This window comes from Megalopta genalis, chromosome 1, assembly GCF_051020955.1.
Source record: "Megalopta genalis isolate 19385.01 chromosome 1, iyMegGena1_principal, whole genome shotgun sequence".
In the NCBI taxonomy this organism is placed as follows: domain Eukaryota; kingdom Metazoa; phylum Arthropoda; class Insecta; order Hymenoptera; family Halictidae; genus Megalopta; species Megalopta genalis.
Window position 1 is genome coordinate 39,823,955 of NC_135013.1, and position 14,480 is coordinate 39,838,434.

A 14,480-nucleotide genomic window follows, 5' to 3' on the forward strand; every position below is an offset into this window, starting at 1 on the left:
TTAATTAATTCGTTAATAATAATATACTAATAACGATACGACTAACGTCATGAAAAAAATGGCAACATCTTGTGTTAAAATATTATATTATACTCGTCAAAAAGTGTGTGCATGGCTGTTACAATATTAAATTAAGTTGTAATGATATGGCTGTTTTATTTTTTAATTGTATTACCTAATCTTTATTTATTTACTTAATTTAACCAGACAGCTGTTTTTGACGAGTATAATCGTCGTGAAAAAAATGGCAACATCTTGAGTTTTTGACCATTGTACTGGTCAAAACAGTGTTAATAATAAACAATGTTAATAATAAAATTAAAAAATAAAACTATCATTCCACTACGACTTAATTCTATATTATAACGGTCATATATATAGTTTTAAAAGAGATTGCACCAGCTAACTGGTTAAGCAACACCTTCATACATACATTTTTATACAACATGTATATATAGGGTGTTTATTTTGTTCTGCGCATATACCAAAATACTATATCAGAATATTGTAAAAATAAATGTTCGGATAAGGGAGTCTCTATTATACATTGTTTCATTAAAGTTTGTAGATTTACTCACTTCTACTCCTTTGTTATTTTGTTGATTTATTTACTGTTATCATTTTTGTTGGCTTTTAGGTTTATTCACGTTTATTTTTTTTATTCTTTTGGAGATTTGTTTATTTTCGTTTGTTTTATTGGGGTGAAGATTGAATTACTTTTATTGCTTTTATAGGGTTGCTGTGTTCTATGATGAATTTTCGTTTTGATATTGGGGTTTGGCGAATTTTCATTGAAATGGAAATAGTGTTGTGTGTGGATCAGCTTAAATAATAAAGAATACAGATATACAGGGTGTCCCAAGTTTTAATGTTCAAACTTTGTTAGTGTATTCTATGGCACAAAGTATAAAAAAAATGTTATGTAAACATAGGTCATATAGAGCTTTATTAAGAAGTTATAACAAAAATTCAGAATGTGGGAATAGTAATCAACTTGCTGTTACTGCGAGAATTGGCTTGAATAGATCAGCACATGCCGTGTGTTTATGTAAGCTGTGTTTATTAATACATTTCGAAATGTATTAATAACCGTTGTTGACAATACATGATTGACATCGATCGAAGATTTTTTTTAATTTTTTTCTTAGTTGATTACTATTCCTATTCTGAATTTTTGTTATAACTTCTTAATAAAGCTCTATATGAACTATGTTTACATAACATTTTTTTCATATTTTGTGCCATAGAATATACTGACAAAGTTTGAACATTAAAACCTGGGCACTTTGTATATAGGTTTCACAGAATCGAGATTCTACTGTACTTACATTCAGTTAATTATTAGAATAATTAATAGAATCGTTTTTGGAGATTGACAAAACCATATACGAATAAGTAAAAACAATAATCTTCGTCCACCAAAAATAGAAAGCAAAAGTTTCAATAGCAGTTTTAGAAAATATCGTTGAGTTGAAAGATCGCACAATATAATTATGTTGAAAATTGATGATTCTAAATCTTCGTACAATTTGAATTTACCAACTCTCGGACAATCTGTTTCATAAATCGCTTTAAAGTCTAAAATTTCATTTACGAAAATAGAAATAATAATAGAACATCTTGAAAATGTTTAAACATCATTACAAAATATACATTTTCAAGAGCAATTCAAAATTCATCAGAATTGAAAACACGATAATTCAAAGAACACAATGCAGATCTGTTTGCTCGTGAAATTGTGCATCCATTATACCATGACACATGGTCGAGTGCCAAATAAACAAACAAACAAAACCTCACAGGATATTTCAGTCCGTGCGACTTTTTGTAATTTCAGTTAATAAACTGAGAACATGCGTGAAGTTTCGTCACTATTCAAGCAATAAAATACACTTTTCCACAATCACAAAATATTTCAAATGAAAAAATTGTCACAAAATATTTCAAATGGAAAATTAATTTCAAAATGAAATGATTAATGTCTTTTCAATCAAGACTTTCATTAAATTCGCAACGCAGAAAATTCGCAAAGGGGACAAAAAGTGTCAGAAATTTTGTAATTTCAGTTAATAAACTAAGAACACACACATGCGTGAAGTTTCGTCACTATTCAAGCAGTAACCCTTTTTCACAATCACAAAATATTTCAAATGAAAAAATTATCACAAAATATTTCAAATGGAAAACTAATTTCAAAATGGAACGATTAATGTCTTTTCAATCAAGACTTTCATTAAATTCGCAACGCAGAGAATTCGCAAAGGTGACAAAAAGTGTTAGAAATTTTGTAATTTCAGTTAATAAACTGAGAACACATGCGTGAAGTTTCGTCACTATTCAAGCAATAAAATACACTTTTCCACAATCACAAAATATTTCAAATGAAAAAATTATCACAAAACATTTCAAGTGGAAAACTAATTTCAAAATGAAACGATTAATGTCTTTTCAATCAAGACTTTCATTAAATTCGCAACGCAGAAAATTCGCAAAGGGGACAAAAAGTGTCAGAAATTTTGTAATTTCAGTTAATAAACTGAGAACACACAGGCGTGAATTTTCGTCACTATTCAAGCAGTAAAATACCCTTTTTCACAATCACAAAATATTTCAAATGAAAAAATTATCACAAAATATTTCAAATGGAAAACTAATTTCAAAATGGAACGATTAATGTCTTTTCAATCAAGACTTTCATTAAATTCGCAACGCAGAGAATTCGCAAAGGGGACAAAAAATGTGAGAAAACGGACGTTATTAAAAAAAAGGAGAAAGAGAGAGAGAGAGAGATATGTAGTTACCCCTAACTTTGCTGAGGGATTCCTTCCGATCGTACGATCCTTCGCGAGCCGAACGGAAATTCTTCAATTTAGACGGGATGCTTTCATTTGAAACTGGAAAGATTCCAGGGTTACGCTTACCCTTCGTAATATGGACGTGACGTTTATTTACGAAGATCTTAAGCCCTCCGGGGCCTGATCGTTTCACTCGGGGTGAGTTACGGCTAAATTTAAGCATCGCTCCTACCCATTTTGTCAGTAGTCATTAGTTAACGACAGCGCTACGGCTTCGACTGGATCGCGAGTAGATATGCCGGTGTATTAATAGATTAAAATCTCCTAACTGGGCAGAGTGACGGAACTAATGGCCGTACTTTTGGGACACTAATTTGCATACGCAGATTGCTAGATATTTGAATTTTTACAGAAATGAAGTAAGTCGGAAAAGATAATTTTGTGCGGATAATTAAGGATGAATTAAAAGTTCTGTAATATGCAGCAACATAAAAAATTGTTGCAACTGTTTTATATAAGCCATTTTCAAGGCTTAATCCAAAATAATAACGAGAAATCAAATAAAATATTAAATTAAATATGATTTTATAATATTAAGTCAACGTAGCAAAAAGTTGATTTTTGTCACTTTCGCTTTAAACGGCTCATTTAAAAAAGTTATTTACTAACTTTAAGCATTTTTATACGCTTCCAAATATTTATAACGTCTTGAAAGGGAGATTAAATTTATTTGCTTATTATTATCGCAACAATATAACTTACAAATGAATAAATATTTATTGAAATCTTCCTTAAGTACTTCATAAATCACCACATAAAAGTCTGACACTAAAAACAAAGATGAGGATTGTTATTTAAAATTCTGAAATAATAAGAATAATAAGAAAGAATGAAGTCCTACATCTATATTGTCACAAGTATATTTTATTATTGATTTTCTTGTTCCCCTGGCAAATCATTCCAAAGAATTATAGAAAAATTGCGAGATCAATTTCGATTCCAATTTCTTGAGTGACGTAAAAGTGGTGGAATAAATAATGTGATAATAATTGAGCTACATTAAAAATTATAGAAAATACATTGGTCATTGACTTCACTTTTCAATAATAAATTTTCAAGAAAATATTGTCGCATGTATTGTTTTGCGTGCGTTCAAGTAAAGAGCCTTTTCTCTAATTTTGCAACAGTGCATTCAATGTCTACCTTATATCCAGGCCAATAATGACACCGTATTGCACTCTATGATCAAAAGCAGATAATTCGCTCCAGTTCAATCCTAAGTCTCATTCGGTAGCTTCTGACCCAAAGGAACGGACATATTAGACGGCAGAATATGACAATGCTAATTAATGAACCATGGCAATAGCATTATGATCGCATTATGTCAATCTTAATATGGCTATTAAAGACAAGTTATTGTAGCCAATCCTTCTGCTCTATTATGTACAGATGATGCATTCGTATAGTAGAGCTATAATAAAACGTTCGATAGCCCGAATGGTATAATGAGTAAGCGATATTGGACATGTGAAGCACGTCGATTGAGATAGCTAAAGGGGATAGTCGTTGCTCCCGTTTCTTCTTCGGTAATAAAATCTTTTACGAGATATTTATCTGATATATGATTTCAGCTCGTGTTGGTAAAAAGATGTTCCGATTATTTATGCAATGACGATAACGTGGATAGCGTGGCTTTATGGAGCAGGCGTAATTTAACATTCGAGCTTGCCTACTTTTACTAATCTCTGCTTTATACGTTATTCCGAGTAAAATTACACAGACTTGCGTTTTCGTAGGAAATAAAGATAACTTTAAATAAAGATAACACTTTCTTCGTGAAAATTCGAAATTACTTTGCAGAGCCAGCAGTTTTGCTAGGTAATATAGATTAAAACAAGAAGGATTAATTACATTTCATTTTGCGAGCGAAATAAGCATCGTGAACAATGATTAAACGATTCAAAGTTGAAAGTCTTCATTACCGCCATGTATAATTCCGTTTACATTTTACAGATCCTAATCAGAATCTAGCAAATCATATTTTGCATGTATGAAATTTCGCAAAAGTATCGGACTTATATAACTTTTTCAGATCTAATCATCTATTGTATTGCCCAAGCATGTTTTCATGGATTCTTAATAGACGCTGCGGTCGCCATTATTACGTGAAAACAATAGCCAATTTCGTTTAAGTATGCAGTTCAAGTTTAAGCGTAATTTGTACACATAGATCTACTCCGCCATGTTTTATTAATATTTAAATTACATTGTTCTGCGATATCGTTACATTCAATTAAAAATCAGATATCGAGGAAGTTTACCGTAATCGCGTATAATTGTCGAAAGACCATTAAAAAAGAAATTGTTATGTATATTCACAGGAATATCGTCAATGTTCAGAACAAAAATTATATCGCTTCTGCGAAACTTCTAATAAATAAATATACATATTTAATATAATAATAATAAATAATAATATAATAATAAATATACATATTATAGCATTTTTATTACAATAAAGGCTATAAAATCCATGTGTGAATTGGAGTTGCAGCTGCGTTCAATTTTAATCTTCGGAAGATAAAAATGTTCCAATCTTTCGATCGTTCCATTTGAAAGAAAAACAACAACATATATTCATTTGACAAATAAAAAACATGTACATTTTATAACAGAAAAATCTAGCCGGTGTCGGACTTAAATCAACAGCAACTATGCAACGGATCAAACATCTCCAACAACACGATAGAACTTCTCAACGTACGGAATGTTCCGCCTCTAATCGCAGAAAAAAACGTGTAATCCAGCGACAGTAAAATGAAAAGTCGCAGGATTTCATTACTCCCCGTTCAAATGTTTACGCAATCGCAAGGATAACACGCCGATGACTAATTGGTATGCTCGAGAAGATATCATTGCCGTCGTGTCTCCCACTCGGCCGACCGCGGGTAATCAAATATTTCTGAGCCTTAGTGTACCTACGTGGCCCCAATTATCTCCGAGCAATCTCGGTCTTCGTGCTCTCAACGTTTATGACGGGAAAATACACGAAGATCCGTCTAATAAAGACAGCCCGGGGCGTCCGAGTCACGAAGGCGTGGGAAAAGCCGGTTGGAAAATAAGGAAGCGGCAAAGAAAGATCCAGCGATCTACGTTAATCGGGGGCGAACGTTCCCCGAATACGAAAAGAGTCGGGAAGAAGAGGCCTAGGAAAAGAACAAGGGACATCGGATCAGGGGACCTCGACTACCCTGCCTCGTTCTCGACGGTCTCGTATCACGTCGACAACCTCTTTAGCATTAACTGTCTGCAACACGTAAACTATACAGAGCACGGTGGGCCTATTTGCTCAATTTCGATGGCCAAAAATGATTTTTCTCACTTGACGTTTCTAAAATGTACCTACTAACTTATTTATTGCACGTTAACACTTAGAGAATATAATTATAATCAGATAAAAATTATTAATAAAATAGGCAAAATATTAGTTTTATTATTATATTTATTTTTATAACTAATATTATTATTAATATTAGTTTTATTATTATATTTATTTTTATAATTAATATTATTATTAATATTAGTTTTATTATTATATTTATTTTTATAACTAATATTATTATTAATATTAGTTTTATTATTATATTTATTTTTATAACTAATATTATTATTAATATTAGTTTTATTATTATATTTATTTTTATAATTAATATTATTATTAATATTAGTTTTATTTATATATATTAATATATATATTATATATTTATTATTATTATATAATATTATAAAGTATTATTTTATTATTTAATGAATTAAAAATGTGCCTATTTATTTATTGGATTGGGGAATAAATTCGTAGCGTTTTTATCAAGCAATTTGAAGGCGACTTTCTTTGTTGCTTTCGTTAAGCTCGTGAGTCACCCTGGCTCCCAATTTTTCGGCAAATCCCATTGAATGAAGATGATTGAGAATCGTTTTATGATCGCAGTTCATTTTTTCGGCCATTTCACGACTTGTTTGGTGACCGCCCTCCTTCAAAAGTGCTTTGAGACGCTCTTCGTCGAATACGGAAGGTCTTCCGCTGCGGGGCGTGTCGTCGACGTCAAAATCGCCATTTTTGAACTTCGCAAACCATTTCCGTGCTGTAGACTCGCCTATGACACCTTCTCTGTATACGTTGAAAATGTCCCGGGCTGCTTCAGCAGCTTTTTGGCCTCGATGAAAGGCGAAGAAGAGAAGGTGTCGAAAATGTTGCTTTTTACCTCCTGGATATTCCATTTCTTAGCCTCAAAAGTAGAGCAGAAAAAGCTCTATCAAATGAATATTATACACTTTGTCAAACAGCAAAAAATCGTTGTAAAATAAAAGAAAATATAAAAACGCTACGAACTTATTTTCTAACCTAATATTTATGGTATTTTAACGTAGTGGGACATTAGAAAAAGGTTTAAACGTTAATAGAGTTTAAACGTTAATAGAGTTTAAACGTTAGACAAAAAATATTGTTATTAGTTGCATTGTATGAAGGCTGTATAATTGTTTTTTTTTTAAGAAACATGTAAAAGAAACCGAAAACAATTATGAATATCATAATATAACTTAAAGATCATGAAAAACTACATGAAACTATTACAATGTATTAAAAATCATAAAACACTATTGCAAGGTATTAAATATTATTGAAAATGGTATTCAAAAATAAACGAAATAAGAGAATATAAAAATGTAATATTTGTAATATTTGTCTTTTTTGATATATCAGTTATGTACAGTATATACAGTTAATTATGCACAGCAATTGATCACCATAGTTGCATAATTATGAAATAAATTGAAACCTTAAATAAATATAGATATCTTTTGCTGTTCAATTACATTTCTATCTTGTGTTTTTATAAAAATTCGAAAACCGGTTTTTTGGAGATATTGGAATTCCAAAGTCGGATTTTGTTTAAATCCTATTTCCAACAGCTCAGACAACAAAAACTGTTCATCTTACGCAAGATTTGAAAAATCATATTTTGTTCAGCTTTTTGAATCCAATATTCCACAGTGGGGCTGCCACATCTGGGAGGTTTCGCGGGTGGGGGGAGGGGGGATATTTATAACACAAAATGCAGTTACATGACACCACTCCCAAAATTAAAGTTATTCTCTAACTAATTAAGAATACTACACTTGTCTCCGAGGAATTTTGTTTGTAATTTATGACATTCTTCCATTAAGGTTCGTAATACTCCGCCGTGTGACGGCCGATCGTGATGGTGGTGGGATGAGAGGTGGGACGAGGCGGGTGCGACAACCCCGTGTGTCTCGTCTACGAACGCCGTGGGGGGCTCGCTCGTTCGGGCATGAAAATTCTGCACCCCTCGTTGCACAGAATCATCCCCCATCGATCGACCTATTCCGCTCTCGTTTCGCCCTCGATGTAGGTGGTGTCGGCGAAATAAAAAGCGAACAGGCGAAAAAAGATTCAACGTGTGAAATATAACGACGACGATGACGAGACCGCTGCGTAAACAATTTAATATTCACGCGCCGGGAAACAAGCGGACGCCGTGCGGCGCCGCGCCGAGCCGCGCGCCAGCACCGGCGAAAGGCGGAGCGTCGCGACGCGCCGGGATTAATGAAACATGTTTGAATTCGCGACACGTTCGCCGCTCCGGAGAGGCCCGCGAAAGAAATTCCGAGGACAAGACGCTACGGAGGCGCACGGGAACGGCGCGGAATATTAGGGAACGTGTTTAGCCGGCGAGTTTTATTCATCCCGCATCCCAGAGCGTTTCGGATGAGCTTAGAGGACAGCTCTCCGAGGAGACTTTTGAAAATTAATCGGACCTAAGGATTTCGGCGAGGTTCTTTCCGGTGTTTCCGCTAGACACGGTGCCGAGTGTTCCGAGTCAGTGACTGAGCCGTTTATTTTGAAAGTGGCATAAGTCACTTTGTTTTTAAGTCGATATATTTAAGGGTTTGCGTTTTAACACGTTTCAAAATATGGATGCTAACTTTCGAGAAGATTTACTTGTATTTGTTATCTCAGGATACTGATATTTTTCTCAGTATAAATAATTTCGTATAAACATTAAAAAATCACCACTTTTCATTACGGTAAAGTGACTTAAGCCACTTTCGAAATAAATAGTTTAGAAAAATGACTGACATATATTAATTTTGTCCGACGTATTTTACTGAAGTGATGTTTTGAAAGGACAGTGATTTACTAAAATTGTTGAATAATTTACATATATAATAATAATTTATACCATGAACATATTTAATATAAAGGTTTGATTTAAGTATTTTTCATTTTAATATTCAAAAAATACAAAAATAATTAGTACATTTTGAAACATAAGTATAAGTAATTTATATGAAAATACATCGGTTCAATTTAATTTTCGTCATCGATAGGAGTGATTAAGTCCTCGGAAATCGTGTTTTGTTACAAATTTTTAAAATAACTGTGGTATATTGGGGGTATATAATTAAGCAAGTCCATCATGTCTTTGTATTTTGCTGAAGAAACAGGACGAGATCCAGCGTATAACGGATCCATTTCTATTTGTGAATAACGCCTAGGTCTTCCTCTTTTTGGTGACAAATCCAAAGTTAGAAATTCATCTTTTTCATCTAAAGTTAGTTTATAAAACATTTTATAGTCATCTGCTGGCGGGTCTGGAGGTAGCCGACACATCACTATAATATAATTTACAAAACTGCACTATTCTTTCGCACTTATAAAAATAAGTCCAGTGATCACAACTTTTTTAAAAATACTGAAAATAATTCAAAACAATACTTCACACATACTTATCACACGTTTCTATTTCTTTTACACTAAGCAATAACATGTTTGTTATACCGTTAATTAGCAAAACTTCTCTCGAACAAATCTCAATAGTTCTCAACTTATCGATTGCAAATTTTTTTTAAATGAAAAGATACCGTTCAATTGTAATCAGTGTTACCATTAACTCGATTTTTTTGAAAAAGTGACTTATGCCACTTTCAAAATAAACGGCTCAACTGTAGTTGCGTAATTTCCGAGACGTGGGGATTATTTTTCAACGTTGTTCAGTTTGGATTGGAGTTGATAATTTTATCCTCCGATTTGACGGTGATTTTTCTTGAACTTTCTTGGAAAAGAAATATCGTGTAGCGTAATTTAAATCATTATTATTGAAATTGTAGAAATAGTAGAATGAGCGTTTGAAAACACTGTTAAAACTTGGAAACATTTTATAATCTAAATATACATATAGCTCTAATTTTTTTATCACGATATTTGTAAACTTTTTGTATTGTATCTTTTCCGATCTATTCATTAAAAATTATTGATATTTGACAACATTCTTGGAGCTTCTTCTATCGAAGATTTAGTTTGCATATTAACCATTTGCACTCCGCTGTCCCCTCTCCTGAAACATCGTAATTCTAGCACATCACTCGGATGTCTCCTCTCGTGGGACATTAAAGTTTATTAGTGATTACGGGGAATTGAGTTATTTCAGCGCAACTTTTTGAGACATGCATGTTTCCCTGAAGTTTTCTCTTGAAGTGGCACAAGAAATCAAATCAAAATATAGTGAAATTACTAAGATATATACAAGAAATGTCAGCGAGTTTTGACGAGAACGTGAGAGGCGTGCTCACGACGGTCCGAGCACTTCAAAGGCGTCACTTGAAAAGAGCGATAAGGCAAGTTTGTAGAAGAAAGATCGGTATGCGAACATAGCACGCACTGTATAGTGAGATTTATAATCATAAAATCTGGAGGAAAAGATTTTCAAAGCTGAACTCAGTCTGGTTTGAAGCGTCGAGCGGTATAGATAGATCTAACGAGTGAGAAAATCGGAAAAGTGATTCTTCTCTTGGTAAATAAATTGTTTGGTAAACGTTTTTTGGTAAATATTATCTTGTGAGTTAGTAATAACAATTAGAAATTTTCAACCTATGTATTTATTCATATTTTTTATTAGAACAATGGCGAAACGTTCAAACACGAATGAGTCTCATGACACAGGTAGTAGTGAAGATGAGCTCCAGATAAACGTTTATACAGATATGTTAGAAATATTACACAGCAATGTTACTACAGATATGTAGAAGGTTTTCTTCTACGGTTAGTCTATCGTTTTGATAGCAGTGATAGTGATATCGTCCAAGCAACAAGGCGACGAGAGAAAGAGTTCGCATAGATAGCGATTACAACAACAAAATAAAATTATAAAACAAACAATAACAAAATTATAAAAAATAAGATATTGATTTTTTTGCAAATTTCTCGATTTCAGCCAATTCATATAAGTCCAATATCATTATAATATGTTAGTTAGTTCCAAAACCATACTGAATAATACGAGGGTCTGTAAATGCCCGTTTCTGCCGAAAAGTGGCGCTGAGTAGCTGGTAGCCAACGTCTAGAATGGTTCGGAGTGCTAAGGATTAAACTATTTATTCAATAAACGGTGCACAATTCAAAATATTTATATGCGGTAAAATGGCCACTAAACATTAAATTATCAATTTGCTGGAATTTTCAATTTTTTAGTTAATTTTTAGACGTTATACAAATCGAAAATCGTATGAACGAATCATATTAGTATTGTATCTCATCATTCGCATACTTTCTATTTCACGAATTTTATTCAGTTACGGTAAAAATAGGTTAGTGAGATTTTCAACAATGGTCAGATTAAACAAAATTTAACCTTATCTACATATTATTAACAATTCACTAAAATAATTCCTGTTTATTGCAATTTCTATTTTGCACAAAGATACATTTAGTTATCGCATTTGTCGATTTGACAAAAGCCCCTATTTTTTTCAATTCGATATTAGTATCAGTGCACGCTTATTGTAAACAAATAAATGATTTAAAACATGCTGACCGATTGTCGAACAGAAAAATTAATACACATTTTAACTCTCATACTCACATTTATATGTATATTTTGTGTATTCAATTACATAAATGAGAGAAGAACCTCGAGTTCAGCTCGACTGGAATGTACATTTACATTCGCATTGTAGAAACATTTTTTACAATGCTCGCAAGCATTGAAAAGACGCGCGCGCGCGCGGATCCGCATTCAGATAAGATCGAAAAGAAAGGTACAGTAAATTCTTCCAAATTGACGCTCAGATTGTGCACAAAAATGAACAATTTGAGAAGAGGAGACAATCGTTAACTACAAAAACGAGCCGCTTCTTCCTAAATTGTCCATTTTTGTGTACACTCCGAGCATCAATTAGGGAGAATTTGCTGTGTACAGAATTTCCCTTCGTCAAACACTACAGAAAGACATTTCTGCCAATATTTTGTTACTGCAAAGGAATTTCGCCATTTCCGCGGAAATCGGTACCCTTTAGCTAAGAATGCCTGAAATAGCTCGTAAACTAAATTACGGAAACAGAAACGGAAAGTGCGAAAGGGAAAGAGAGGAAGGAGACAACGCAGGGCTCACGGTAATGATCGATGTCGGGCCATTTAGCAATTCGAACAGCCGTAAATTCCCGGCGAACGTTTTGTGGACAATGGCGAAACAATTTTGTAACGAAGTGCAGACGGTGCTTTTCGGGGGGGGGGAGGGGGGGTCTGCTACGCGAAAACTCTTGTAATGGCGGCGTGGGCGACAGCGCGAGGGTACAAAACGCATTCCGGCCGTCGTATGATGCATTGCGCACCCTCCAGTTGTTGCGAACTCCCCCTTAATCATCCCTACGGCCAGTCTGACCATCACAGAACCCTAAATTTTCGTGAGCCAGAAATTAGTAGGGATCCGAATCGCATCAGCTAATGGCCACTTGCTGAAATTTCCTTACAGGGAATTAGCTCGCTCGAAATTATGGCTATTTTGACGGAGGTCCGTGTACTCTCTCTCTCTGTTGAAATTACTTGAATAAATTAACCTTTCGATATTAAATTCTCGAAACGCTTAAATAAATTTATTAAAGGGAATAAGCTGAGTTGATTATTATTGTGGTCGTTTTTGCGGATATACTTGCGTTGCCTCCTTATTTAAATAAATTTATTATCTCCAAGTAAGTATGAACATATTAAGAAGTGACTTCTTATGTCAACCTCCTACTTTTGAATATGCTTAATGAAATTATTTATTCACTTAATTATTGTAGTCATTTTTACAGATGTAACTTACATTGCTTTTTTCCTTTTAAACAACTCTTTTATAATAAGACAACTATGAATGCAACTCCTAATACCAACCTTTTCCTTTTCAAAATGCTGAATTAATTTATTAAACGGAATTAGCTGACTTCAAATTATATTTTCACAGATCATTGTATTTCTTTAGGTTAACCATGAACATATTAAGACGCGCCATCCAATATCAATTTATATCTTTCCAAACTGCTTAAATGGATTTAATATTTACAGCTTTATTAAGTTTTCGGTCATTTGTAACGAACGATTTGCTGGATATTATATATTCAAATAAACAGACTAAAATTCTGTAGAAAATTTGTCAAATTCTAAACAGTGTGCGCTATTTTTATGCCGTTCTCCTAGCGCAGAAGAAACTTTCTTCTTATTGTGATTATTTTAAAATTACTGGACATGAAAAATAAGTTACAAAAATCTCATGTGAACACGAAGAAAATAAGTTCAATTTTCAGATATAATTCACTGGCGCTTTTATTACAAATTCTATACTTATTTTAGACACGTGTTATAGATTTATTAGTTACACTCGCAAATGTAATAAAATACAATATTGTACGATGAATTTAAATATTAAAAAATATATATAAAAATAAATAACGATTCTCTTTTTCCATTAAATAAAGTAGATCACCCCTGTGTGGAGGAGAGAAAAAAAATCTAAAAGTACCCTCATCTTAATTGATCGGATTTCAAAACGAGCATTATTCTCCCATTTTGCAGTGAATTCGCCCGTTAAGTACATTTCGCATTTATTCCGCGCGGAACATTTTCTTTCCGGGCACGATTGATACTCGTTTCAGAAAAAAGAAAGGGAGCATGCGAGGGGATAGCGTGTTCACGGCTCGCGAGGGTAGGCACCCCGAAAAATCTCGCTGGAACAAAACAGTCGGCCGGGGCAAAATGACACATAGCACAACCCCTCGATTACTCGTTTCGCTTAATGCGACCAGCCCGTAGGCGAGAAAATATCCCGCGTGTCTGGGAGCTGGAAAAAAAGAATCGAGTCCCAAAATTACGGAACCGTTAGGGACGCGTTCGCCACGGATCCGAAAAGAGGGTGCCGTTCGGCATTTGCATACGGGAGACGGATCGACGTTGATCGAACGTTTCCCGACGCTCGTGAAATAACAAAATTACGCTTGCGGAACGGTTCCATGCGAAGTTGCAAAATTTCTCCCGTGGAAGGAATGTCTCGGGCCTCGTTTTTTTATGGATGTTTACAGGCAGCCGCGATTGAAGTTCGATTACAAAAGCGGACGAGAAAGTATGCGCAGGTGGAAAAAGTATGAAAGTGCAGGTCGAGATCGATTTAGGAAATATCTACCGGAGTTTTCACATTGGAAAGCGAGCAAGAGCTGACAATGACTGAGTCGCTGCTATTATTTGCGACGGGAAAAAATTTCAACTTGTCGCTGTCGTGGCTGAACTGTTTGCACCGTTCTACGGGGAAAAGGTTGGGAACCTGGTTCTATTGTCGAAATGGTTACGTTTGCAAT